Raw genomic sequence first — 25,137 nt, forward strand, 5'->3', positions numbered from 1 at the left:
AGATGAAAAGAAGTTTATCTGAAAACTGGTGCAAAGGATTCAGATTTCAGAAGTCTCAAACACAATAAAACAAAAACAAAAACCCAGCAAGTTATTTGAATGGGAAAAAAAATCTTGAACTTTCCAAGATTACATTAATTGGTCATCTACTTGTGCAAAAGAGGGTAACTTTCTCACATGATTATCATACCCACAAAGTTCATGACCCATTTTTAGATATTAGCAATACGGTTGTTTTTGCAGGGCAGGAAAATCTTATAGGAAATGTCAGGTTTCATTTTTTTTGAGGCCTAGACCTACACAAGTGTGCCTATTATACTTGTATTTTGGGGGGCAATGCACTTTGTGTCTGTGTGTCATGTGATATATGTGCTTATTCACTGTGGTAGTGTGACTAAGTGTTAGTTATACTTTTTCAGGAATGCGTATAGTTGGCTTAGTTGACACTCTTAGTTTTTCGGGGTGATTATATAGATTGACACTTCTCAACAGAAGGGTGTGTTAGTTTTAGTTGCTTCAAATCCTTACTACACTTGATATTGCCTGTATTTCAAGTTTAGCCATCCTAGTGACCACAGAGAAGTGTCTCTTTGAAGTTTATATTTGCATGTCTCCCTTTCTTGTGACCTCTTGGTTCACTTTGTTTTGATCTATTCAATCTTGTCCATTTTCTATCTTGGGTTGTCATGTGGCAGAAATGGTTTGTATTTTGGGTGTGAATTCTTTGTCTGATTTAAGGTAATAATTTCTCCCACTCTATGCTTTGCCTTTGCTTTCTCTTGATCTTGTCTTTTGATGGACAGGAGTTCTTTTGTTTTTTCCTCCAATGCTCTAGGCTGAACCCAGGGCCCCATACATGTTAAGCAGGTTGTACCACTGAGCTACATCCCTATCCCTTATTATTTTATTTTGAGACAAGGTCTTCCTAAGTTGTCCTGGCTGGCCTTGAACTTGCAATCCTTCTGTCTCAGCCTCCTGAGTAGCTAACATTATAGTCCTGGGCCAGGCCACCATGCCTGGCAATAAATGTTTTTAAGATTTTTTTTTTTTTTTGAGGTACCAGGGACTAAATCCAGGAGTGCTCTATTGCTGAACTGCACCCTCAGACCTTTTCATTTTTATTTTGAGACAGAGTCTGAGTTGCCCAGACTGGCCTTGAACCTATGATCCTCCTGCTTCAGCCTCCCAAGTAGCAGGGATTGCAGGCGTGTGCACCACTGCATTAGACCACGAGTTCTTAATTTTAAAGTAATCTAATTTATCCTGTTTTCTTTTATGGTGAGTGGGGTTTTGTGCCCTGTTACAAAATCTTTGCCTATTCCAAGGTCATGACATATGCTCCTAAGTTTTCTCCTAAAAGCTTTTTTTTTTATCTTTCACATTTAGATCTTCAATTCAAATGGAATTGAATTTTGTGGATGGTGTAAGATAAAAGGTTTAACATTTATTTGTTTCCAAATGGATATCCAATTGACCCGGCACCATTTATTGAAAAAATAATTGTTATCCTTTCCCCACAGCACAGCAGTGTCAGTTTTGTCAAACATCAGTTGTCACTATGTGTCTGGGTCTGTTTCTGATTTCTGATTTGTCCCATTGGTTTATTGTCTATCCTAATACTCATCTATTAGTCATTATTAAATCTGAAAGTTTATATTCTCAAGTTATGCTCTTCTTCAAAATTGCAGTGACTCTTCTTAGCCCTTTGAATTTTGCAAACATTTTAGAATTAGGTTTTTCAAAATTACAGACACACCCATGTGCTGGGATAATGATTGGGAATGCAATAAAACTATAGATCAACAAGAGGAGAATTGATACCTCCATCATATCCAGTCTTCCAATTCATCAATGTGACCAATGCCTCTTTTTATTTAAGTATGGCTTAATTGATCTCAAAAATATTTTGTGATACTTGGTGTAGAACTTTTATAGATCTTTCATTTGATTTGCTACTATAGGTATCATTTTTATACTTTTTATTCTATATTTTTATGATCATTTATAGAAATATAATTGATTTTTTGCATATTACCCTTTTAGTGGCCTTGCTAATTTATTTTCTTACATCTAATAGACTATATATAGTTTATTTTAGATTTTATATAAAGATATCAGATTTGACAAATAAAAGATTTATTCCTTTATTTCTGTGGAATGGACAAGTAAAGCTTGCCACAAATCCAGAACAGAGTCTAATATTCTCTCCTCCTTGTCTTTCTTCCTTCTTTTGAGTAACCTTTATGACATGCTTGAACCACAGAACATGGCGAAGGTGAAGCTAGGCCAGTTTGGAGCACAGGCATTATGAGAAGAAGCAGCTTTCATCTTACCCTCTTGGATATCTAAACACCACATTAAAAACAAAATTACTCTGAGACTCCCATCCGATGATCAAATCCAGGCCACGTGGGTGAAGCCAGGTGAAGACAGTTCGGTAACAGTGCCAGCTGAGCCCAGCCACTCAGCTGCTTTTGCCAGGCGTATTTGTGGTATCATCTCGGATACTCCGAATCTGTCTGTCGTCCAGTTGCATACCATTAAATGGCTTCAGTAATGTCATATGGAATAGAATTGCCCAAGAAAATGCAGGTTCTTAAGCCACAAAAATTGGGATATATAATAAAAATGCTATAGTTTTAAGTCATTAGGTTTAAACATTTTGTATGAAGCCACAGATTTTATTTAATATGATATTGACTAAAAGTGGTGATACTAATTAGACTTATGATTTTATCTAAGCACCAGAGTAAAGAATTCAATATTTTTTCATTTCTTATGATGCTGCTGTTGAGTTTTCTCTCTTGTATGTAGATAGTATTACATATATTTACATATATGAAGATAGTAATATTCTCATTTTTCTAAGTTTTCATCATAAATAGGTTAATTTTTAAATTGAGATAATAGTTTTCTCTATTTTAATGTAATAAATTATATTCATATTTCAATGTTAAGTCAAATTTACATTCCTGAAATAAACCCAATTTGTGCTTATTTATCCTTTTAAATTATTGTAATATTATTTTTATTAATATTGGTTTAGGATTTTTGTATTTGTGTTTATTAAAGAGATCGGCCTTTAATTTTTATTTTCCAAAATACCTTTGTCTGGGTTTTGTGTCTGACTAATGTTGGCCTCATATAATGAGTTAAGAGGTGTTACTATATGTTATTTTAATATTTGGAAAATATTGAGTATAACTTCATTGTTTAAAAAATTGCTAGGAAAGACATTTAGATATCAGTTCTTTTTTTGGTTAATGTCTTCAGAGTATATCCTTTTCTATTCTTTTACTTTGTTTTTGGTACCAGGGATTTAACCCAAGGACTCTTAACCAGTGAACCACATTTCCAGCCCTTTTCATGTTTTATTTTGAGACAAGTTCTCACTAAATTGCTTAGGGCTTCTCTAAGTTGCTGAGGCTAGCTTTGAGCTCACAATCCTCCTGCCTCAGCCTCTTGAGCCTGGCATCTATTCTTTTGACTTTTCTATGTTCTTATATTTAAACCGAGTCTCTTGTATGTCTCTTGACAACCTTGACTGATTTGTACATTACTTGAAATTATTGTGCATGCATGTGTGTGCATGTGTGTTAAATAGAATTCTGAATCTTTTTTGTTCTTGAACAGCATTCTGAGGCAGTACAAATAACATACATAATTATTTGCTCTGCCTATAGATTAGAGAGGAGAATGTTACCCACTCCACAGGTGTTTTGCCAAAAATCAATTATTATTTAATTACAACAATACTTAGAATATAATTAATACTCTATAAATTAGTAATTATTATTTTATTAAACAAATTTAAGTTTTCCCCAAATATTTGCTATTTCAGTCAACTATGAACATCTCTGTATTACAGTTTTTTGTGTTTATTCTGTGATTTCCAGTATTTCACATCTGTTATTGGATGTGCATTTCTTAAAACTTTATAAATATTGTAAAATACTACTCATCTCTCTCATGAGGTATTCTTAGAAGACATTATTATACTCTGATTATAGTAACAACCTCACGAATTTTGGGGGCCTTATATGCAACTCTATTTGTGTTTGATAAAACTAATCTGTCGTTCTTATTAATGATAGCTGCCATTTATGGAGTACTTTGTGTCAGGCATCACAAAAAAGTCAGATAATTTGCTCAATATCATATAATGTTGACCAAGAATCAAGCGTGGTTTGGTTTGGATCCAAAGTCTGTGCTCTTCAACATCATGCCATGATTTTTCTCATAGCAAATCTGTTTTCTCTTTAAATCTTGCACAAGCCAAGATTGAAAAGTTGAGTGATCTACCCAAAGCCATGTTAGAGATACCCTCTTAATTTATAATTTAAGATGTAATTGTAAACTTCTTGCCAGCAATGACTATGCTTCTGACTTTCCTTCTACCTCCCAAACCGCAGACACAAAGAAAATTCAATAAATGCTGTCTCCCTAACCAACTGACTAATTTATCTGACCACACTGGTTCTGCAAGACTCTGGTTTAGACAGTTTACATGTTGTCCTCAAGTGAACAGCTTTTTTATTTCTTCCATCTTTTATCTTGTTAACCAAAATGAAGGAGTTTATGACTCTGTTGGGTAGTTATTTAGAGAGAAAATACACTATAAAGTACCCATAAACAAATCATTTCAATTTACAGGAAGATGGGTCACATAACACCACCTATAGCTGTTGCTTCTTTATATGATGAATGGTTTGCCTTGTCCTGATTATAATCCTCCAAGTTCATCTCAGCTGATATGGTGAAATAAAAATGGGGTCATTGCTCCAAATGTCTTATCACAATTCTTCTTTATGAGTTTCTTCATTTTTTTTTTTTTTTTTTTTTTTTTGTTCAGGGTCTCATCTCTGTTAGGTGTACTGATCTTCAGTAACCTGCTTAGTCAAAAGTTGGAGGTAATTTAATTTACAACAATGAGAAAAATCTTCCTCTATCTCCTTCTCTGAATCAATAGGGTATTCCCATTCTGATGACATAAACCTATCTACCATCACAAAATGCCACATAACACTTTGAGATTTAACATTTGCCTCTAAAAGATTATTTAAATATAATATATGCATCTCACGTGGAGCTGAAAAGTACCATTCCCTGGCTTCACATAGACTTGGCTATTGCATTAGAAATTCCTGCCATACACAAGGATTATCACAGTAGTATCAAGTTCCACCCATTCTTTACCATCTCCAGAATCATCATGTTTCTTTCTTATTTATAATGCTATTTTTAATCACTGTCACGCAAATACAGCAAGTATTGGTTTAGCTGTATTTAGCAATACTTTAGCTAAAATACTTCAGTATTCTGGAATACTTTTTTTATTTCAAAAGAATCTATAAAAGTTCCTAATTTTTTCTCTTCAGAGGCAATGGAATGAAAACTCAGTAGAAGTATTGGTGGACACAGGTTTGTTTCTTCTCCTTTATAGTTTTCCATAAAAATTGGGAATCTGTCCCTCTCATCCAACAATTTTGATAAGTACAAGAGGAAGTATTTCCTCATCATTAAGAATTGATCAATCACTTTTTTAAAAGATATGAGGTTTATATTTACATTAAAGGGCCAAGCTTTACTTTGGAATAGTGACACATTTCAAACCCTTTGATTTGGTATTAGAAACACAGTTTGATGGAGAACACTGGAACAGAGTCAAAAATACCTGAGATGGAGGCTCACTTCTTACCATCAATCTGGTGTTACTTTGAATAAGTTACTCAACCACTTCAGTATACTCACTTGTAAAACAAGAGGGTTAAATTATGGAAATTCCTTCCAGTTGTAAGAGTCCATATGGTTGTATATTATAAAGAAGTAATTTCTAAGAAAAATTTTAGAATTTAAATTTCTATCTTTTAAACATTTGATTATTTTATAACACCATAAATTAAGTAATTTGTAGCTGCCGTCCCACTAATAGTTGCCTTTGCTGGATTAACTAGTACAATATGGTTTGCTAAACTATATTAATACTGATATGATGCCTCTTCTTAAAATCCTGCCTTGGACTATTAACTCCCAATTAACCTTAGCCATACACATACAATTAAAAAATCATTAAACATTCTGTTTTAGTCAGCTTTTTCACTGTTGTGACTAAAAGATTGAACAAGAACAAATCTAGAGTAGGAAGTTTATTTTGGGGCTCACAGTTTCAGAGGGCTCAGTTCATAGACAGTTGGCTCCATTCCTTGGGGTGCAAGGTGGGGCAAAACATCATGACAGAAGGGCATAGTGGAGGAAATAAGCTGGGAATCTGGCACCCAGGAGGCAGAGAGAGAGCTCCTCTCTGGGGACAAAATAAATACCCTAAAGGCACACCCACAATGACCCACCTCCTCCAGCCACACCCTGCCTGCCTACAGTTACCACCCAGTTAATCCTTCTCAGGGATTAATCCTATCAGGGACCAACTCACTGATTAGATTAATACTTTCATAGTCCAATCATTTCACTTCTGAACTTTCTTGCATGTCTCAAACATGAACTTATGGGAAACGCCACATATCTAAACCATAACATATTCACTTTACAAATATAAGTTAACTGCTTATAGAATAAAGTATATTTGTGAAGTCAATTGGACCTAAATTTCAGAATCAAGTATGACTTTATTTATCAAGTTCTATTGTTTTATTTTTCAATGAAGATTATAAATAATTTTATATTTGATTTACTCACAATAGGGAATAAAATGGACTCCACTGTTGTTGTTTTTCTAGGTCAATCTTTTCTACTGGTAGTACAATGAATAGGATTAGCAGGGACCTTGCTGTGCCCTGTCAGCTTTCCTGTGCCTTCACTTCTTGGAACTTCCTGACCCACCACACAGGACTCAGAAGGATGTATGGGATAGTGAGTGTGTTTTGTAAATTATAAAGTGCTAAATGAATGCAAGGTAATATGATTCTAATTGTGAATTCTTTACTCAACCCAGCAATTCATTAACACACACTCAGAAAATCATGTTGAGTACCTGGTATGTGGCAGGACTCTTGTAAACACTGGGAATCAGAAGTCAAAAAGGCAGATAAGACTCATAGAGCAGTGGAGGAAAAAACATTAAAAAGGTAAACACATAATTTCAGATAATCATGACTGTTACCCAATGAAGTAAGATGCTGTGACAATGAAGAACAACTGTAAATGATCCTCTCTCCAAGGAGTGATTTTCAGTCTGAGACTGGAAAAAAAGAAGATGCCAGCCAGATCTCTAGGGAAGAGCATTCCCTTCTAAGGAAACAGTAACTACAAGGACCCTAAGACAGGGTAAAACTCGAATTTGAGGAACAGAAATAATCTGTGTGACTGATGTGTGTTAAGGGAAGGCAAAAATGGTGTGAGAGAAATTCAGTGAAGTAGGATTTACATTTCCCAGAAACCCACAGAATGTTCTAGAATTTTTGTTTAGTGTCATCTGAAGGTGTTGTTCACATGAAATGGTGCACCTACTGTGTCCTAAGAGAGATTTAGAGTGAATCCTGGGGTCTAACTGTTCTATACAGGTTAATAAAAACTCCATGACACCTACATGCTATTTCCTGAAGTCTTGCTTTGGGGAAGTGGACTTCAAAGAAGAGCATAGTTTCATCATTAGCTGAAGGTCAGTTTCCTTTGTGAAAATACCAAAGAAGAAACTACAAATTTTTTGCCCATCAAGTCTCTCAGACAGTATTTCCATTCACGAGGTGATAAACCACCCAGTGTCTAAAACCATCACCATATGTCTACATTCTCTGGGTGCATATTTATTTTTTCTTTAGCACTAAGAGGTAGTTGGGGAACTCTAAGGCTTCCAGAAGACCCTGAAATCACTGAATCCATTAACCAAAGTGGCATCTTTCTCCCTCCCTCCCTCTGTGCTTTTGCCCAGCACTGGCTTGAGGCAATTCTACCGCAGCAACCCATCTGCAGCTATCTTCACCTCAGGTTTCCTGCCCCAGTCTAGGAGAAAAGCATCCCAATCCCTGTCTTGACCAATATGCAGCCATTTCTCACTTCTTTAAGTCAAATGCTTCTGCCTCAACTATGTGAAGACAGGTATCAAAGCAGACGCTGTGTAGGACAGCAGCAAACACCCTGGATTGGGAATGAGGAGAGCAGAGTTCAAGTGTAGATGCTGCCCCATTCAGAGCCCCATTCCCTCGCATGCAAACTAAGGATGAAAGTCTTTCTCTGGTATTCTGACAAGGCTGTGGTGGGAATTGAGTATCTATTATTTGTGGATAGTTCTTTGTGAACTGAGGTTGCTATATTCAAATGGAAAGGCGGATACAGAGTCGTTTGAAAATGGTGAGTTTGTTTTCATTGACCATCAGGTAGGGGAAGAGCACTAAGGAAGCATAGCAAGGGATTGAGGATGGGAAACATACTCTGCCACTGAGAAGTTAAGAATTCATATTAGGGAGGAGTGACCCTGTCACGGTACTGCACAGCCTAGAAACAGCACCATTTGTAATATAGTGTATGCGTATATATGAAAGAGTTAATTAATTGGCTGGGGATAAGGCTAAATGGTATAGTACTTGCCCTGGCATGTGGGAGGCCCTGGGTCTGAACCCCAGAAGTAAAAAAACAGAAAAGAGTTAAGTAGCAATGCAAGTCCACTCACTTGAGGGATAAGCAGTAAGCACTATAGTAGCTCAGTGACTGAGACACTGAAGAAAGGTGAGTAGCAGGGATGTGTCTCAGGGTATTTGATAGAAGAGGAAACATCCAGATGGAAAAGAGAATGGGTGCAAGAGATCCTGAGCAAAATTAAGGACATAAGAATCACTATTTGGGTGTCATTTGAGCAGGAATATGAGAAAGTGGTGTGATTTGCTTTTTCTGTCCTTAACTTTTTAAAAATAAGTACATGGGAAGAGTTTAGGAACTTTAAAAAATGATATCAGGGCACATGTCTTTTCTTTTTCAATTTGCACACAATTATGAGCATCTGTTCTAAAAATGCTGAGAAAGGTCAAGAGGACAATGAAGCATTCAACTGCTAAAACCTTTGTGTTCCCCTTGACATTTTGCAGGTTTAATTTTTATTGACCCATGATCTGTTTCCCATTCAGTCTGAAAAGATGATGACATAAAAGTCTTTCAGAGACTTCATGTATGTTCAGATGCAGAAAAGACCTGTGGTTTCTGCTAATCTAAAGGACTCAACATCCCATGTAACATCGATTTCGGTAACATTGACCACCTGAATGTGTGTGTGTGTGTGTGTGTGTGTGTGAACATGTCTGCATATGTGTGCAGTGTCCAAAACACTACAGTCCATGAAAAATGTTTTATTTTTTAATGAACTACAGTCATTTGGCTTTCCTATACCCAACATTTCTTAATATTATAGAATGTTAAAGTTGACTTAAATAACTTTGTTAGCAGCTTGTTTAAGTTTGTAATTCTTAAGATTAAATTTGCTACCCATACTTGAGTAAATGAATGAGTTGGAAAGTCTTGAGCATCTTTGTAGAAGTGAGTCAGTCAACAAGAATTTTCACTGTGATCATTCTTCTTGTCCCTCCTTCTGATATGGCTTTTGATTTTTAAAAAAATATGGTCCCATGTTTAATTGTTGATATTTTATTTCAATATCTGATTTGAAAGTATCAGTACCCTGAGAATTTTCCAGGGACATCTGTCTCTCTGCACTGGTTGATTGGGGGGATTTTTTTTTTATTAGGGTCATCATTGTATTACTGGAAAGGAGCAGGAGGACAATACAAGCTGATTTGGCAATGGAGTCATCCTATCACATCTCCTTTCTCTTCCTTATTGGAATTTTTTGCAAAATTTGAAGCAGTGACTTTATTCAACACCTGCATCTCTAACAACGAGAGCAGTATAATTACCTTTCTTGAATATTCTATAGAATTGTCAAACAGCAATTTTCTTTTAGAAGACTGGCTTTTAAATAATGTCATTTATATACAGAGCTTAACATCTCAAGCTAAAAATCTAATTATAAAAATCTGAAATTTACTGCACGTTAATAATTCGATCTCGATAAATTGCTAATCAAGGTACTGTTAACATATATTGTGAAGCAGAAAATATATATATAGTGAAAGAAAATTAAATATTTTGGAGTTTTCTGAGTGTATGTTTATTTCTATTAATAGTGTTATGCTAACACCATTGGGTATTTTGTGGTATTTCTTTTGAATTCAACTTGTTTGTGGAGAGCAGTGACTCACAGTGACATGATTTATCAAGATCATCTAATGTCATCATTTCCTCTTTGTTAATGAAAGTACCAATATTTAAAAGACTGCCATTGTACTTTACTTATAGATCTTAGATGGCATATTCAAGCAAGCTGAGACAATTCTTCCAATGGACAAGCTAGATGATAGTGCCAATTCTAAATAAGATTAGAATTTAGGTAATGTACTGCCATTTGATAAAGTGGCTCATGCCCAGGTTGTATAAACACTTATCATTTTTGTCATCCTGATTTTATAATTTTTGAAGTGTAAATGGAATTGTCAATGAGGAGAAGCAATGGTACTTCAATGTTCTATTACAAGGTGAATGTTAAAGTGAAAATTTAACATATCACCACATTATTTCATTCTAGTACAAGCTCTAAATTAATGTTATGAAATGTTATGAGCATACCTATAAAACTACCGCTTACAAAAAATTAAAGAGTATCTTTTATAATCTTCAAATTGTCACTCTGGCAATTTCTCTGTTGCCCCACATTATTCTCAAAATGTCGAGTCGGCTACATTTTCCTTCTGTGCTTCTGTTCAGAATTTCTGTTCTCTATGCCAATTTGTGTCCAAGGATTCTATAAATCTTTTGTATCTTTTTCTAAGCGTGTTCTCTATGAGAAAGCTATTCAGTCTAAAGTCTGACGTACAACCTTCTCAGGCGCTTCCTCTAAAGCATGTTCTACCATTCCAAACATACACACACACACACACACACACACACACACACACACACACATATTTTAAAAGAGAATTTTAAAAGAACCCTACATGGTGTTTTTTTTGAATTTCCATCAACTGTCTAGATAAGCAGCATTTGTTCATACTATTCCAGTCTATAGAAATATAACTGTCATGTAAAATAATTTTTACACTGTTTATATCTTAGTCATATATGATATGATTTTTGTGCCTGATACCTTAAATATGCCAGAAAGGAAGAATCACAAAATCTGAAATGCTAGAAATGTATTCTTTATGCTGTGATACTCAGTTTAAATCTTGACACGTGCTGTTAGGAAAATAACATTTGAAAAATGAAATGATATACAAAATATTCCACCTATTTATGAATAGTTCTCAATAGCCACGTTTTATTATGTAAAGCATGTTGCAATCCCCATTTCCCTCCTGTATTTCCAGGCCCTCCATAAAATATACACATATGGTGATGGAGATGTGGGCACATGGGTTGTATGTATTTCACATGCAAATACAAGAAAGCAAGAGTAGCATTTTCATTCAGCTTCTATGTGAATGAAATGTTACTAAAATAAAAAGCACCTTGTCTTGTCTCTCCCTAAGTTTTCTTTCTCTAGTCATTGCTTTATATTTTATAGGGTTTCTCCCATACTATCTTAACTGGATTAAAGAGTAAGGACAAGTTTTCTCCATTACAAAATTCTCATTTAATCCTTATCCACACTTAATTTATCAAATTAAATCAGACAAGATTGATGCTGTGGCTTTTCAAGCTGGACATCGTGTGTAAAATCGGCAGACAAGGGTTTGTAAAGGGTGCCCACCGTGACTTGTCACAGCATCTTGCCTCAGCCCCAGCTGCCCTCGCCTCATCCAGGCAGGGTCAGGATGCTTCTTGGTGTTACACTGTGGGCTCCGCGGGGAAACAGAGCAGCTACACAGCCTCCAGCAGAGTTACTTATTACACCCTCGGCCCCCTTCACCTGCCCCAGCCATTCAAAATAACATCACACCATAAAATATTCATGAACCGCGCAATGCTGCAGCCAGGGCTCGCTACTGCAGGTGGCTGTTACATCAGTAATTGCCCAATACTTCCCTCCACAGCGTAAAATTGTTTTCATTATGTGTCATGAACACAGAGCCAAGCAAAGCCCTCTTGAGTGGTTTCCCAAGGGCTAGAGGGAGGTGGTACTTAACTTAAACAGGCGCTTTTTGGCTTAGATTTAAAAAAAAAAAAAAAAAAAAAAAAAAAAAAGGAGAAGCCAGTGAAAGCTCATCATTAACTCTCCTTCTAAGCGCACAAAAAAGCAGAAGCTCATGCAAAACTCCCATAAAGATGATCCTAAATGTCTCAGTTACTGGGAAGAGCTTTAGGGGCTTTAGTACGTCTTACGATACTTCAAGCTGCAGAGAAGAGAATAACTTTCCACCTGACTGAAGTTCCCATGGAGTGCGGAGCTGGGGGATAAGCAGGTTTCAGCAATAAACTCCTGCATTGTGAGGCAATAATGCCCAGCCAGGTCCCCGCATTTTGATTCAAGGGTGTCTTTTTCTTTCCCCCCTGTGGAGGACTAATCACAGCTCCACTTTGTTTAATTGCAGCAAAGAGAGAAATGTGTTTAAGAAGTCATTCTGGACCCCTTTAAATGAATGCTGGGGTTCTTCAAGGACAACAAACAGGATGCATAATAAATAAGATTTAATTTTCAGATCAAAATAGGCAAAGTTAAAGATTTTTAGTGACTGATCTGGGAGAGATGCTGCTGTAAAGAGGCTCAAAAAACGGGGGGAAAAGGGGAAGGGCGGGGAGAGCAACAAGTGGGATTAAAGTCTTGGTTTTTATAAGGCACAAGCTGTTTCTGCATGGTGGGAGGATCCCTACAGGACTAAAATCTTTACAGAACTGGGAGCCGGTAGTTCTCCCCAGTATTTGGATTCTGATTTAGAAAGAAGAAAAGAAGGAAGGAAGGCAGGAAGAAAGAGAGAAAAAGAAAGACATGTACTTGTTGTAAACTATGTTAAAGCTTGGTAATTGATGGATTTGCCTCCCCTCATTTTCAAGCTCAAGCCCAGCAAATCTTGGGTGCAACATTTGCTTTGAGATGTCCTCAGGGTCATGAACTCGGGGCGGGGGGGGGGGGGGGTTGGGAGAAAAAGCATTTATCCATCACTTGCTTTCTTTCTGCATTTGACAAAACTAAGCCCCAGACCAAATGATAGGGAAGCACACTTTTTTTTTTTTTTATTAATTTAAAATCCACTTATTTCTTCCCACTCTGGCCTTCAGAGCCTCTTCTTAAAGGAAAGCTAACTATTTCCCTCTGCTATTTACTGATCTTTGTGCTTTCTTTAGAAAGAGTTAACCAAGGATGCTATGTCAGAGCCATCCAATTATACAGATATCTTAGAAGTGTCTTTTCAAACTTGAAAATACATCATACAAATCCTCTGTTTCATAACCATGACATTATACATTTCTATGACTTGGATTTTCCCTCCCTATCGAAAAGGAGTTTTCATCAACTCCTCTGGAGAGAAATTATTTAAACTTTAAAACAAAATTAGGGTGCAATTCTGATAGTGTTTTCTTTAACTAACATATTATCTATTGATAGCAAATCGACCATAGATAACTGTCAGTCTCATAAATTGAAGAAGGCAATGGGCATAAAACCACTCACAAGCATCTGCTGCAGGGGGTTTTCCTCTGTGTTAAATGGAAGATGTGAGGTTATTTAGGGCCCTGCAAAAACAATACAGAATCAGCATGTGCGAGTGTGTGTATGTGTGTGTGTGCACCATATACATATGTATCATGAATGATGGATTTCCTTTGCATCTGGTAACTATAGACTTTCCCCCCCTGAATACAGCAAATGACTGTTTCAAAATGAAAACCACTATGTGTTTGAATGTTGTATTATGCCTAGTCCCTTTTGGAGTGAAAGGCGGCTTTAAAAAGTTAGGTATATCATTGCCAAAAAGCGGCTAAATAGTATTGTCAGCATTTTGAGAAGGAATAGGTCCTTTTTCGCCTTCCTTCTGAAACTCCTTTCTGGACAGCTGTTAGTGACTTAGCGAACTTTTCATATGGATATGTATGTTAATGGCAGGCAATGAACTGGAGATGGAGAGGCCCAAACAGGCCCTGCTCTTCAGTGCACATCAAAAGCCTTTACAAAAGGAGCAGTAAAAGAGGCAGCGATGGCGGAGCCTTCACTTTTGTACCCTGAATTAGTTCTGCAAGCAATGAAACTGATCTTTTCTCCTTGCCAGAAAAGTCTGCTGATTTTTGTGAGTGCTCATTAGCACAAGAGGCATTTGTGAAGATAATTGACTGACGCTGATACTGCTGGCTGTCACAACAGTGCCAGCCAGCAGTGTATGTGCATTTTAATAGTTGTATTTTTTTTTCTTTCTTAGACTTCATGGTTTCCAAAAGATACTAGTCTTCCAACAGTTTAGACTCTTCTCTGAAGCAGAAGGCTTAAAAATCTTCCCTTTAAAAACTGACAGCCAACCTTAATTTTTAAACATTGCACATTTCTGTATAGTACCTAAGGTGTACATGGAGGCAGAATTTGAAGAATCTTTCTGTTAAATTCACACGACTGGATGGAAATCGTGCAAGTGGCCACCCAAACTATTTTGATATCAGATGAATACGTATACATGAATTGTGTACACGGTAGGGTTCCTGCAACACAAACTACATTCCCGAAGAACGAAAAAGTATGGCTATATTTCATTTCCATCATTAAGTAACTATAATGATTTCATAATTTTTCAAAACTTTAAATAAATTTCTTTTAGAGGATATGGTCACAAAATTAGAAAGTTTCAAAAGATTTGAAGCAGGGGATTGAAAGTCCTACCCTAGCAATGCTCCGATAGGAAGTTATCTGCTGTAGGACAAATTCACTTGGAACAGGACTCAGAAGTAAGACAGCACCGACGTCAGGGGACAGTTGAATCCATGTGCTAACGGTGTCAAGGAATTCTACAACAAACACCATGAGGGTCCTCCTTTTCACTCAAGTTTTTTCTGCCAATTCACAACATATCTTAGAAATCGGTGTTACTAGGTTGGCATATGCCTTCTCTTTTTTCTAATGGAACTTATAAATATTTACTTTATTTAATTATACATTTATGAGTTCTTTGTGCAAAAGAGCATATCTGGGAATTTATATGTCATTGCAGTAAAATACAGACTTCTCCATGTCTTGTCCCAAATGAATGTTCTATCATAACACTAGGCTGAATCTTCTATAGTCTATACATTTATTAATCTGTGTAAGGACTTTGTACATTGAATATCTCAGAATACTATTTTTCTGTGGCACTTCAGAAGCCTGTCTGCTTATAACACGTGACAGTATTTTCTTTGAGAGGGAGATAAGTTCTGTTCTCAAGTTAAAGAGGGCAGAAACTGAAGTAAGTGTGGGATTCACTTCTGTACTCTCTCCACTCAAGAATGAAAACAAATTATTTACTTTATTCTTGGCATGTATGTTCCTGGAAGTTCACTAATAAATGAGGTTGTGCTGAAAGGGCTCTAGGGGAGAGTACAGAAGTTGGTCACATCACTGAACATTCTTTTGAATCTGCTTTTTAAAAATTTTTTTTTTTAATTTTTACAGACTGCATTTTGATTCATTGTATGCAAATGGGGTACAAATTTTCATTATTTTCGTTTCTATGGTTGTGCACAATACAGATTCATACCATTTGTATAATCATACATGTACATAGGGTTCTTGATGTACTCTTTAGAAACAAACTCTGGATTTCTCAAAATGCAACTATGTGACAACATTATCTGCAAAGTTAAGCCAATGAATCCTTGTTGTTTTGCCTTGGTGGGGTTATGTCCACAATATAGAAAAATACAAAATGAAGCATTTCAAAAAAGAATTGAACTCTCTCGCCACTCTTTTTTTCCTTCAATTTTAAAACTATTTTTATATATGTGTATTTTTTAGTTGTAAGTGAACACAATACCTTTATTTTACTTTTATGGGCTGGTGAGGATCGAACCCAGGGCCTCACATGTGCTAGACAAGTGCTGTACCACTGAACCATAGCCCTAGCCCCTCGCCACTCTTTTTTTTACCACTTGATTTCCATGCACAATATCCTGAGAAGAGGCGAGCTAGCTAGCCATCCTTCATATGATGATGGGTGTGGTGTGTGCAGGAAGGGGCATGTTGGGTTCAGCACTCTTCACCTTCTGTGCTAAGGAATACAAAGAGGAAGTTGGAATGGTGCATCCACATTTCCCTTATCCATCATATAAAATCATACTTGAGAAAATTTGGATGAGAGAATGGTAATCCACATAAGATGAAGAAGATTGCATGTGAAAAGCAGAGCCCCAAAACTGCAAATAGAAAAACAGGTGGTAAGTAAGAAGAAGAGAAAATACTCACTTCGTTAGTTACTGTGTTTTTCTCTTCAGAGAAACTTGAAAAGTGGAGAAATGCACTGGATCTCTGTCTTTAATGAATGAGATAGTTAGCAATACTCTTAAATGGCAAGTGTTAGAACAGGAGAAAAGGGAAACACAATTAATTATTCAGAGAGCTATTGAATTGTTCATTCATCGGATGTTTTCTACAATGTTTCAGCACTATTCAAGGAACTAGGATAAAACTAGTTCCTTTTCTCCTGGGAGTTACATCTAGAAGGGGGCATGGAAGTAGAAGCAGAGATTAACAAGCTTGATGCTAGTGTGGAGGCTGATCTTTCTGTCCAAGAGGGTTGCCTTCCCAAAGGACATTTGCACAGAAATTGACTAAAGGGAGGATTAAGCACATGTGAATATCTGAGCAAGAGCATTCTCTGATCAGAGAGGGAATTATAGGTACAAATGTAGTAGGAAGTGTGCTTGCAGTACTGCAGGAGCAATAAGGACAGGGGACTTTCTAGGTAATGCCCCCTGAGCTGCCTCCAATGTCATATAGCACATGTTAAGTTGGCTTTTAAACTCACATAGCATGAGTGACCCTGTCATTAGTGGAGACCATTTTTGTACACATATTTATTAGACCAATTAATTGTAGTATCTACAATCACATCATCTACATTGGAGAAATATGATGAAGCTCTGTAATCCTTTAATATTGAACAGTGGAACTCTCACTGTCCATTTTCTAAACAAGTTTGTGATTATCTGCTTTTGTGAAGAGTTTTTACTTTTTTATTTGTTCTTTTTGTTTATACATGACAGTAGAGTAAATTTTGACATATGTGTACAAACATGGAGTATATTTTATGCTAATTAGGAGCCCAGTCCTATGGTTTTACCTGATGTGGAGATTCACTGTGGTTTATTCCTATATGTATATAGGAAAGTTATATCAAATTCATTTCATTGTCCTTTGTTAAGTGCTTCATACATTTAGTGAATACAAATGTGTCTGTACTAGAATATCTTCATGTAACTTTTCAGGGAGAAAAAGAAACTGGTTAAAAGTAGTCAAATATGCAGGAACTGCCAGTCTGATAGAAGCATGTGTGCTGAGAGAAGAAATTGGGGGAGAGTCTATAGGTATCTTAATACAACTTTAAGTGTTAAATAGATTCTGGAGAAGATAAGAATTTGATAAACTTTTAGAATCCAAATTACAATGTAAATACATTGTACAGAGACCTTACTTGTACTGCAGAGTTTGTAGATCCACAGCCAAAGGGGCTGGGGTAGCAGTATCAATGGAAAATTCAGGTCCTGTCTAAAAGCTATAACCTCTTATTATTCAGTGAGGGATACAGAACCAGTGATCAGTGATTCTGATTTTTCAAGATGAACCAGAAATTTAGATTTTTTTTGTGAAATCACTCTATTTTTAACTGTTGACAACTAATTTTATAACACACTTGTAAAGTATGGGCTGAATGAATTCCATCTACTACCATATAGTTTGGAACTTCTAATTTACAGAAGTCTTATAGACTAAATTTTTTTCATGTAAGTAAAATTCAAGAGTGAAAAAAATGTCAATTTTTATGGCAATTTATAGCAAATATAATAATAATATAATATAATAATATAATATATTTATAGACAAGCATTTCTTACATAGAATGTTTCTGCACTAGTTAGTGGTACAGAGCTGCTGGGTTCTGCTGGGTGCCATGCTACTGTTAGGACACTTTCCATGATATTTGTAATGACTGTGAACAGTTAAGTAGATGAAGATTTCTAGTGGAAAATGGTGGAGGTGATGTTTAGAATATAAATCATTAACATTTACTTGCTCATTTCACAATGTTTCAGTCCTGTGATTGCAATGGAAAAAATCTTTAGGATCAGTCAATATTCTAGACCACAAACCATCTAATTCCCACCCATCAAGGGCTAGAGATGAGTAAACTGTAGTCCTTGACCTCAACACATGGATAAACCATTCATAAGCATGTGTGCATATGTGCAGGTGTGTGTGTGTGTGTGTGTGTGTGTGTGTGTGTCTGTGTGTCTGTGTGGGTATAAGTGCTCTGCTCTCTGACTACTCACATCATGGTCACCTGGGAGTTTGCTAGAAATGCAATACCTATACCTATCAAATAAGAATCTGCACCTTCAAAAGAGCCCCAGTTGATCTGTGTGCACAATGAAGTCTGACAAGTTTCTATGGTGAAAATTGTAACAAAGAACTAACTTTTGAAGAGGGAGGTCATTCTAGCTATGGGGCTTGAAGACTTTAAGAAAGAAAGTCTACCTTGAGTTAAAAAATGCAAGAGGGTAAAGGCCAGAAAACAGGAGATATGCTTCCTCATGTGGATTCACAGAGCATCGAGGCAGGAGAGTTGATTTATATTGATGACCTCAACTCCACTTTCAGCCACCAAGAACCCTGAGATTGAGCCTGTCCTGTCCTGTGACCTCAGTGCATTGGCCCAGGCAGTAGAGATTTAAGTTTTTTATTCCCAAATAGCAATTTAGTAAATTGTCTTCATTAGTCAATTGATAGCATCATTAAATGTTTAAAAATGCCACTGAGTAAATGGTATACAAAAGGCTTAGAAACATATAATTATATTCTAGAGCTATGAAGTTTTAAAGTAATGTTAAAACAGCTCTGATTTAAATAATGAACTCCAGGATATATTGAAGAGATTATTTCAGTGAGTTTCAAACGTATTTCTCTTTCAATATATACATGTATGCTTGATATAGATGACTACATATGAAAAGATACTCAATATAATATGTATTTATAATAGCATCATGACCAGTTTTTATCTGTTTTGTTCACCTCATTTTAGTTCATTTTTCTGTCACATTGGCATTGAATATTTGTTGATCAAATATTTGTTGAATGGAGCACTCTGATATTTTCTATGTATCCTTTCTTACTTCAGTGAAAAATATTGGTAGTGGCCTAAAGGTCACAGGAGCAGTTTTCAGACACTGGTATAGGCTTTAGAGAGGTATGTTCCAGATGCTCTGGGGAGGGAGGGGAACCTGCAATTAGTAGATCTTCAATTTTATCGGTTGGTGCTGAAATTTCAGCAGGAAGGGCTGGGGATGTAGCTCAGAGGTAGAGTGCATGCCCAGTATGCATAAGGTCCTGGTTTCAATCTCCAGTACATACACACAGACACATACACACACATAAAGAATCACTAGGAAAGGGATACTAGTATTAATAAAGAAGTCTTGAGCAGAGGTGCACACTTGTAATGCCAGACTCAGGAGGCGGAGGCAGAAGGACTACAAGTTTGACCCTGTCTCAAAGTAAAATAAAATAATAAAAAGGGCTGGGAATGTGGTTCAATCCCCAGTACTGCAAAAAAAAAAAAAAGGAAAAAAGAAAGAAAGAGAAAGCCTGAAAACTACTACTTAAGATCAACTACCAGCTTGAATAGAAGAATAAACATTGTCTTGTTTTTCACAGGGTCCTAGAGAAGAGTGAAGGGGCATGCCTGAAGTTTGACAGAGGGAGTCAGAACCAAGTCCTTCTGCCTTTCCACTACAGATGGGTCTGGTTTAGAATGAGTCAACTGGACAAATTTTGGACTTTATAATGGTGCAGAAGCATTCAGTAGAAAATATACTTTGAATTTTGAATTTGGTCTTTTCCCAGGCTAGCGACAGTTGGTTCAAAACTCGTAGTGTTGGGCAGAGGCAGTGGCTGCAGCTCCCATCATCCAGGAGCTCACGAGGGGGAGACAACTGACGCTCTGCAGTGTGCCAGGTTGGCAGCTTTGATGTTTGGTAGGTTAGATATGTCAAAGGCGTTATTTTCAACTTACAATGGGTTTTTCAGGGTGCGACTCCATTGAGATCAAGGACGGGTTGAGATTGTGAACACCTTGAAGAGCTCTGCAGCACACCCAAATGAGGCCCTCACCACCCACTCTCCTTGCTCACACACTGTGCCACGCTGGAGCCTGTACTTTGCCATTTTGGGTTGACGCATTCTTCTTTGGTGTCTTAGAGGGTCTTGAATATCCCTTTAAAATGTAATCCTTGGTTGAAGTGTGTATTAAAACTAGCTTATAAACTAATTTTTTGATCTTCAAAAAAAATGTTATTTTAACTTTGCGCTTAGCCTTGGACATGCTAGAAATTTTGAACCTGAATAAAATATCAGAAAAGGTCCATGCTTCTTAGCTTTAGTTATATTTTCAGTGGACCCAGCAGCATCCCTCTGTAACACTGTTTAAGAAGTTAATATCATTTTTCAAAAAGAAAAACGAGGCTGCTGGTTGCCACTGTCTCCCTTGTTTTGCCTCTCAATGGCTCTCCCTGGAAGTCCCAGTCACAAAAATAATTTCTGTTGATAAGGGCTAGAAGTAGAATAACTTCTTTAGCAAGTTCATTGTGGAGTTTGAGTCTTTAAAAGTTGGGTATCATATGACTTGGACATATCTGGCTATTTCTTTTATGGTGGCCTAGCCCTTCTGTCTAGAACATACTATCTTCCAGATCTTCCTATGACTTCTCATCATTCAAGTCTCATCTCCTTGGAGAAAACCTGCCTGGGTACTTCCCTGAGGCAGCTCTGTCTTGCTACCATCAGTTTCTGCAGTCTTCTTAGTACTCCTCATATAGGTGTTACCTTGTCCTGGGTCCCCACCATCCTCAGGACCTTCTTTAGCACAGAGCAGGTGCAATATATATTTGGAATGAATGAATTTGTGGAAGGTTTAAGGCATATTTGACGTTCATTTCGAGGTTTCTTTTTTTTTTTTTTTTTTCAGAGTATCCAAATGGTTCACTTGTATATTTTATTTTTATTTTTTTGCGGTACTGAGTTTTGAACCCAGGGGAATTCTACCACTGAATCACATTTCCAACCCTTTTCTTATTTTGAGACAGGCTTTCAGTAAGTTGTTGAGGCTGGTTTTGAACTTGCAATCCTCCTGCTTTGGCATCTCAAGCAGCTGGAATTACAGATGTGCACCACCATGTCTGGCTGCTCAAGTTTTTAAAATTGGAACAGAAACAATGACATGGATAAAAAAAAAAAAAAGAATAGATAAAATGGTCTCTCACTCCATTTCAGTCTGTCATTAAGGTTCCACTCCCTGTTCTCAACTGAACTGCGCAAGAGGACTCAACAGAGCAGTGAGAGGACTTCACACTCTCTCAGCTTCAAACACTCTCCATTCACACATTCGCATCTGGCCTGCTCTTCTTCCAAATCCAGGCACAAGGGGCTCCCTGAGGCTTCATGACTTGCTCTCTTCTTTTTTCTCTGGTACTGTTTCCCAGATTGGCTCCTTGATGTGATCTGGTAATTGTTCTAACCGTGTCTTTGTTACTTCCATGGCAACACCTTCAGGTTAAGTTTCGCTGAATATATTCCAACTAGACATCTGCTGTGCATCCAGTTAGATGCTCTAACTCTAAACATCTGTAAAGTGTTCTCATTTCATACTGAAATGAGAATATGCACCGATTTGAGAAGAATAAATGACTCTATTTTCCTTGGAGGTTCATGTACTTCAATAGAGATACCAAGTTCTTTAGCAGCAAGCACAGCAAAATATTCATAACTGTCCAACACAGCCTTATTGTGGCCTTTAACTAAAATTGACAGATGTTTATATAATGTGTCTGGTTCATCAGAAATGGTTATCGTATGTTTGTCAAATCCTGTGGAACATCAATGTGAAGGTTTGAAAACTGTACCCACTTCATGCTGGTACTGCTGCCAGAAATGCCAGCACACAGCCCCAAGGGCTGCCCACGCCGCCATCTTGCTGCCCCCCATTTTAAGGTTTCTGACTTGACCTATTCTGCAGGTCAAATTTGCTAAATTAGCAACACTCCTCGAATACCAGAGGTCTCTCTTCTAAAAGACCATTTCTAGATTAGTTGAAGATTCAGTGTGAATTTCCCCCATGGAGCCACTGTTTTGATGGTGGCTCTGTGAGCAACTTGCACAGAATGTACAGAATGACCAGAGAGAGTAAACTTGGGACCCAAAATCCCAACCACAGCCCACCCAAAGAGGATGCTCTGGTGCCTGGACCCTGAATTACTCCCACAGTGCTTTACATGTTTCAGGTTTTAAGGCTCTCTGAGCTTTGTATGGGATAGAGGTGAAAAGCAGGGAACTAGGAACTGAACAGGTCACAGAGGAGAGAAATGATGATATGATAGGAGGAAAAGGATAGGAACAGTACTGCCGAGTCCTGGGCTGTTAGACTTCTGGTCATTTCCCCACTGGGGGTGCTGGGACAGGGTGGTAGAGGAGCACCATATGTAGAAGAAGGGCCTACTGGAAGGAGAAGGTTGAGAGGAGTCAATGTCAAGCAAGAGAGTGCCCCACAATTATGAGCAATTGGGTACTAATCATTTTTTTCAGATACTTTGCATGTAATGAGTCACTGAATCTTCAGCACTGTGGTTTTACACAGATATTTTGGGCACATTTTACAGATGAAGAAGATGGAGATCTGAAAAGTTCCACATTATGTCCAAGATTGTTTAATCCATTGAAAGCTAGATTTGAAGTTTAGTCCCATTAAACTACAAAATTTGTTAACACCTTATCACTCAAAGCCACCCCCCTTTTAAAAAACAGGGTGAATGAATCTAGAGGTAAAAACAAACAGTAGCATAGAGGTCCCCATTTATTTGTATGAGACATGTCCCAAGATACCCACTGGATACCTGAAACCATGAATAATACCAAACCCTATAGAGACCATGTTTTATTCTATACATACATACATATGATAAAGTTTAGTCTTAAATTAGGTATAATAATAGAATAGTAATGATATGCTATAATAAAAGTTTTTAAAATTTATATATTGTTTATTTCTGAAATTTTTCATTTGATATTTTCCAAATCATGGTTGACCACTGGTAACTGAGACAGTGGAAGTTAAACTCAATAATGGGGTGGGGGGGGCTACTGTTTAACAAAGTTTTATCAATTTGGAGAACCACTTAGATGTGTTATGTTCTTTAAATTTTATGATTGTTGTCTCAGTTTGATTTTTTAAAAAATAATCTTCCTGTTTTTTTTTCATTTTCTTATTCTCTCACACATTTACTTCTTGTCCAGGCCTGAGAAAGGTAGAGTGGGACAGAAGGGGAGGTCAGGAGTACTTGTCCCTACCTCTTTTTCCTCTGCCCCTGCTTCTTCCAGAAGAAGGTGCTGTTTATTTTGGGTTTACTTAGGCCTTGTCCTAGATGTAGGTGACATGCCTGATGAATTTCCTAGCATGTGAAAAGGATACTTACAGTCTCTTCTCAATTCAATAGGTAACTCCATAGACCTGTAGGAAGAACAAATACGATAGTTACAGTGGTGCATTAGTCAGCTTGGGCTGGTAAAACAAAATAATATACATTGTTTGGCTTAAACAATAGACACTCATTTCTCACGCTTCAGGAGGTTGGGAAGTCCAAAATCAAGGTGTTGATTACTGATAAGAATCTCTTCCTGTCTTTGCAAATGGACACCTCCCAGCTGTATGCTCACATGAGTACATATTAGAGTTCTATAATTTCTTTCTCTTCTTATAAGAACACCAATCCCATCATGAGAATCCCACCATCGTGATCCCATCTAAACCTTATTCTGTCTCAAAGGTCCCATCTCCAAATATCATTACATTGGGCATTAAAGCTTCAACACATGAATTTTCTGGGGAACACAATTCAGTCCATAGCAAGTGAGCCATGCTGATGTGAACCAAATGTGATTCTTAATTACAAAGACTTTATGATCTTATAGAATAGGCAGAAATATTCCCACCTGAACTACAGTGTGAAAAACAGTAAAGTTCAGTAGAAGGATTTTGCCTTTTATTTAATTTTTTAAATTAAAAAACACTATAGACTTCAAAATAAAAAAATATTTAAGAAGTAAATACTTCCTTTATCTTTCCATTATCATTGTCAGTTCATAGTCTATCCTCCTAAAAAACTATTCTACGATTTTACAAACATGTCACTATATACTTTAGCAGTGTTTTTCTTTTCTTTCCTCTCTTCATTCCCATTTCCTTCCTTCTACAAAAATGGGATTACACTTTGCCTGATATTCTGCAATTTACCTTTTACTTTTGCCATATTTGTATGTTAAAATTACATCCTTATAGTACATGTTGATCCACCTAATTCTCTTTATTGTCTGTAAAATTTCTAATGTATGGCTACAACATAATTTGAACATTTTGATGAGTATTTAACTTGCTTCTATTTTTACAAGAACTAGTAGAATCTCAATGAACATTCATGTACATTCCCTTATGTACAAGTATATTTCTGTGGGATACATTTTTAAAGGGAAATTGCTGTATTATACTTATTTTAAAAGGTTTTCTAGAGACTGATAACACATTCCACTAAGAGTCAGAATAACTTAGGAAAGATTAAATCTAACTGGGAGGAAACAGAGGAAAGTTTGGATATAGACCAAGAGGGATGAGTTGGATTTCCATAGTCACAGTTGGAGAGAGGAAGGAAGGGATGGAGGGAACAGCAAGAGAAAAGGAACAGATTTAGTAAATCCTACAGTAGAATCCTAAAAAAAAAGAGTAGGACAATTGACTAGAGACAAAGATATAGAGAGGGATAGAGGGAAATGAGGGTAGAAAACATGTTTAGCTAATAAGTTTATACATTTTCTTCAGACTATTAGAAAACATTGTTTTTCTTTTGTAGTTGGTATCATAATTAGATCAACTCTTTGCCTTTAACCAGGAGGCTCAAAGGTACCATAAGCAATAGTTACTT

The 25,137-nt window shown here is 36.8% G+C and overlaps 1 pseudogene; it reads right to left on the reverse strand.

Moving 5' to 3' along the window:
- Positions 1–21,608: 21,608 nt before the first annotated feature.
- Positions 21,609–22,080, reverse strand: LOC124990169 (28S ribosomal protein S10, mitochondrial-like; annotated as a pseudogene).
- Positions 22,081–25,137: the final 3,057 nt, after the last annotated feature.

Source organism: Sciurus carolinensis, chromosome 8 (assembly GCF_902686445.1).
Source record: "Sciurus carolinensis chromosome 8, mSciCar1.2, whole genome shotgun sequence".
Lineage (NCBI taxonomy): Eukaryota > Metazoa > Chordata > Mammalia > Rodentia > Sciuridae > Sciurus > Sciurus carolinensis.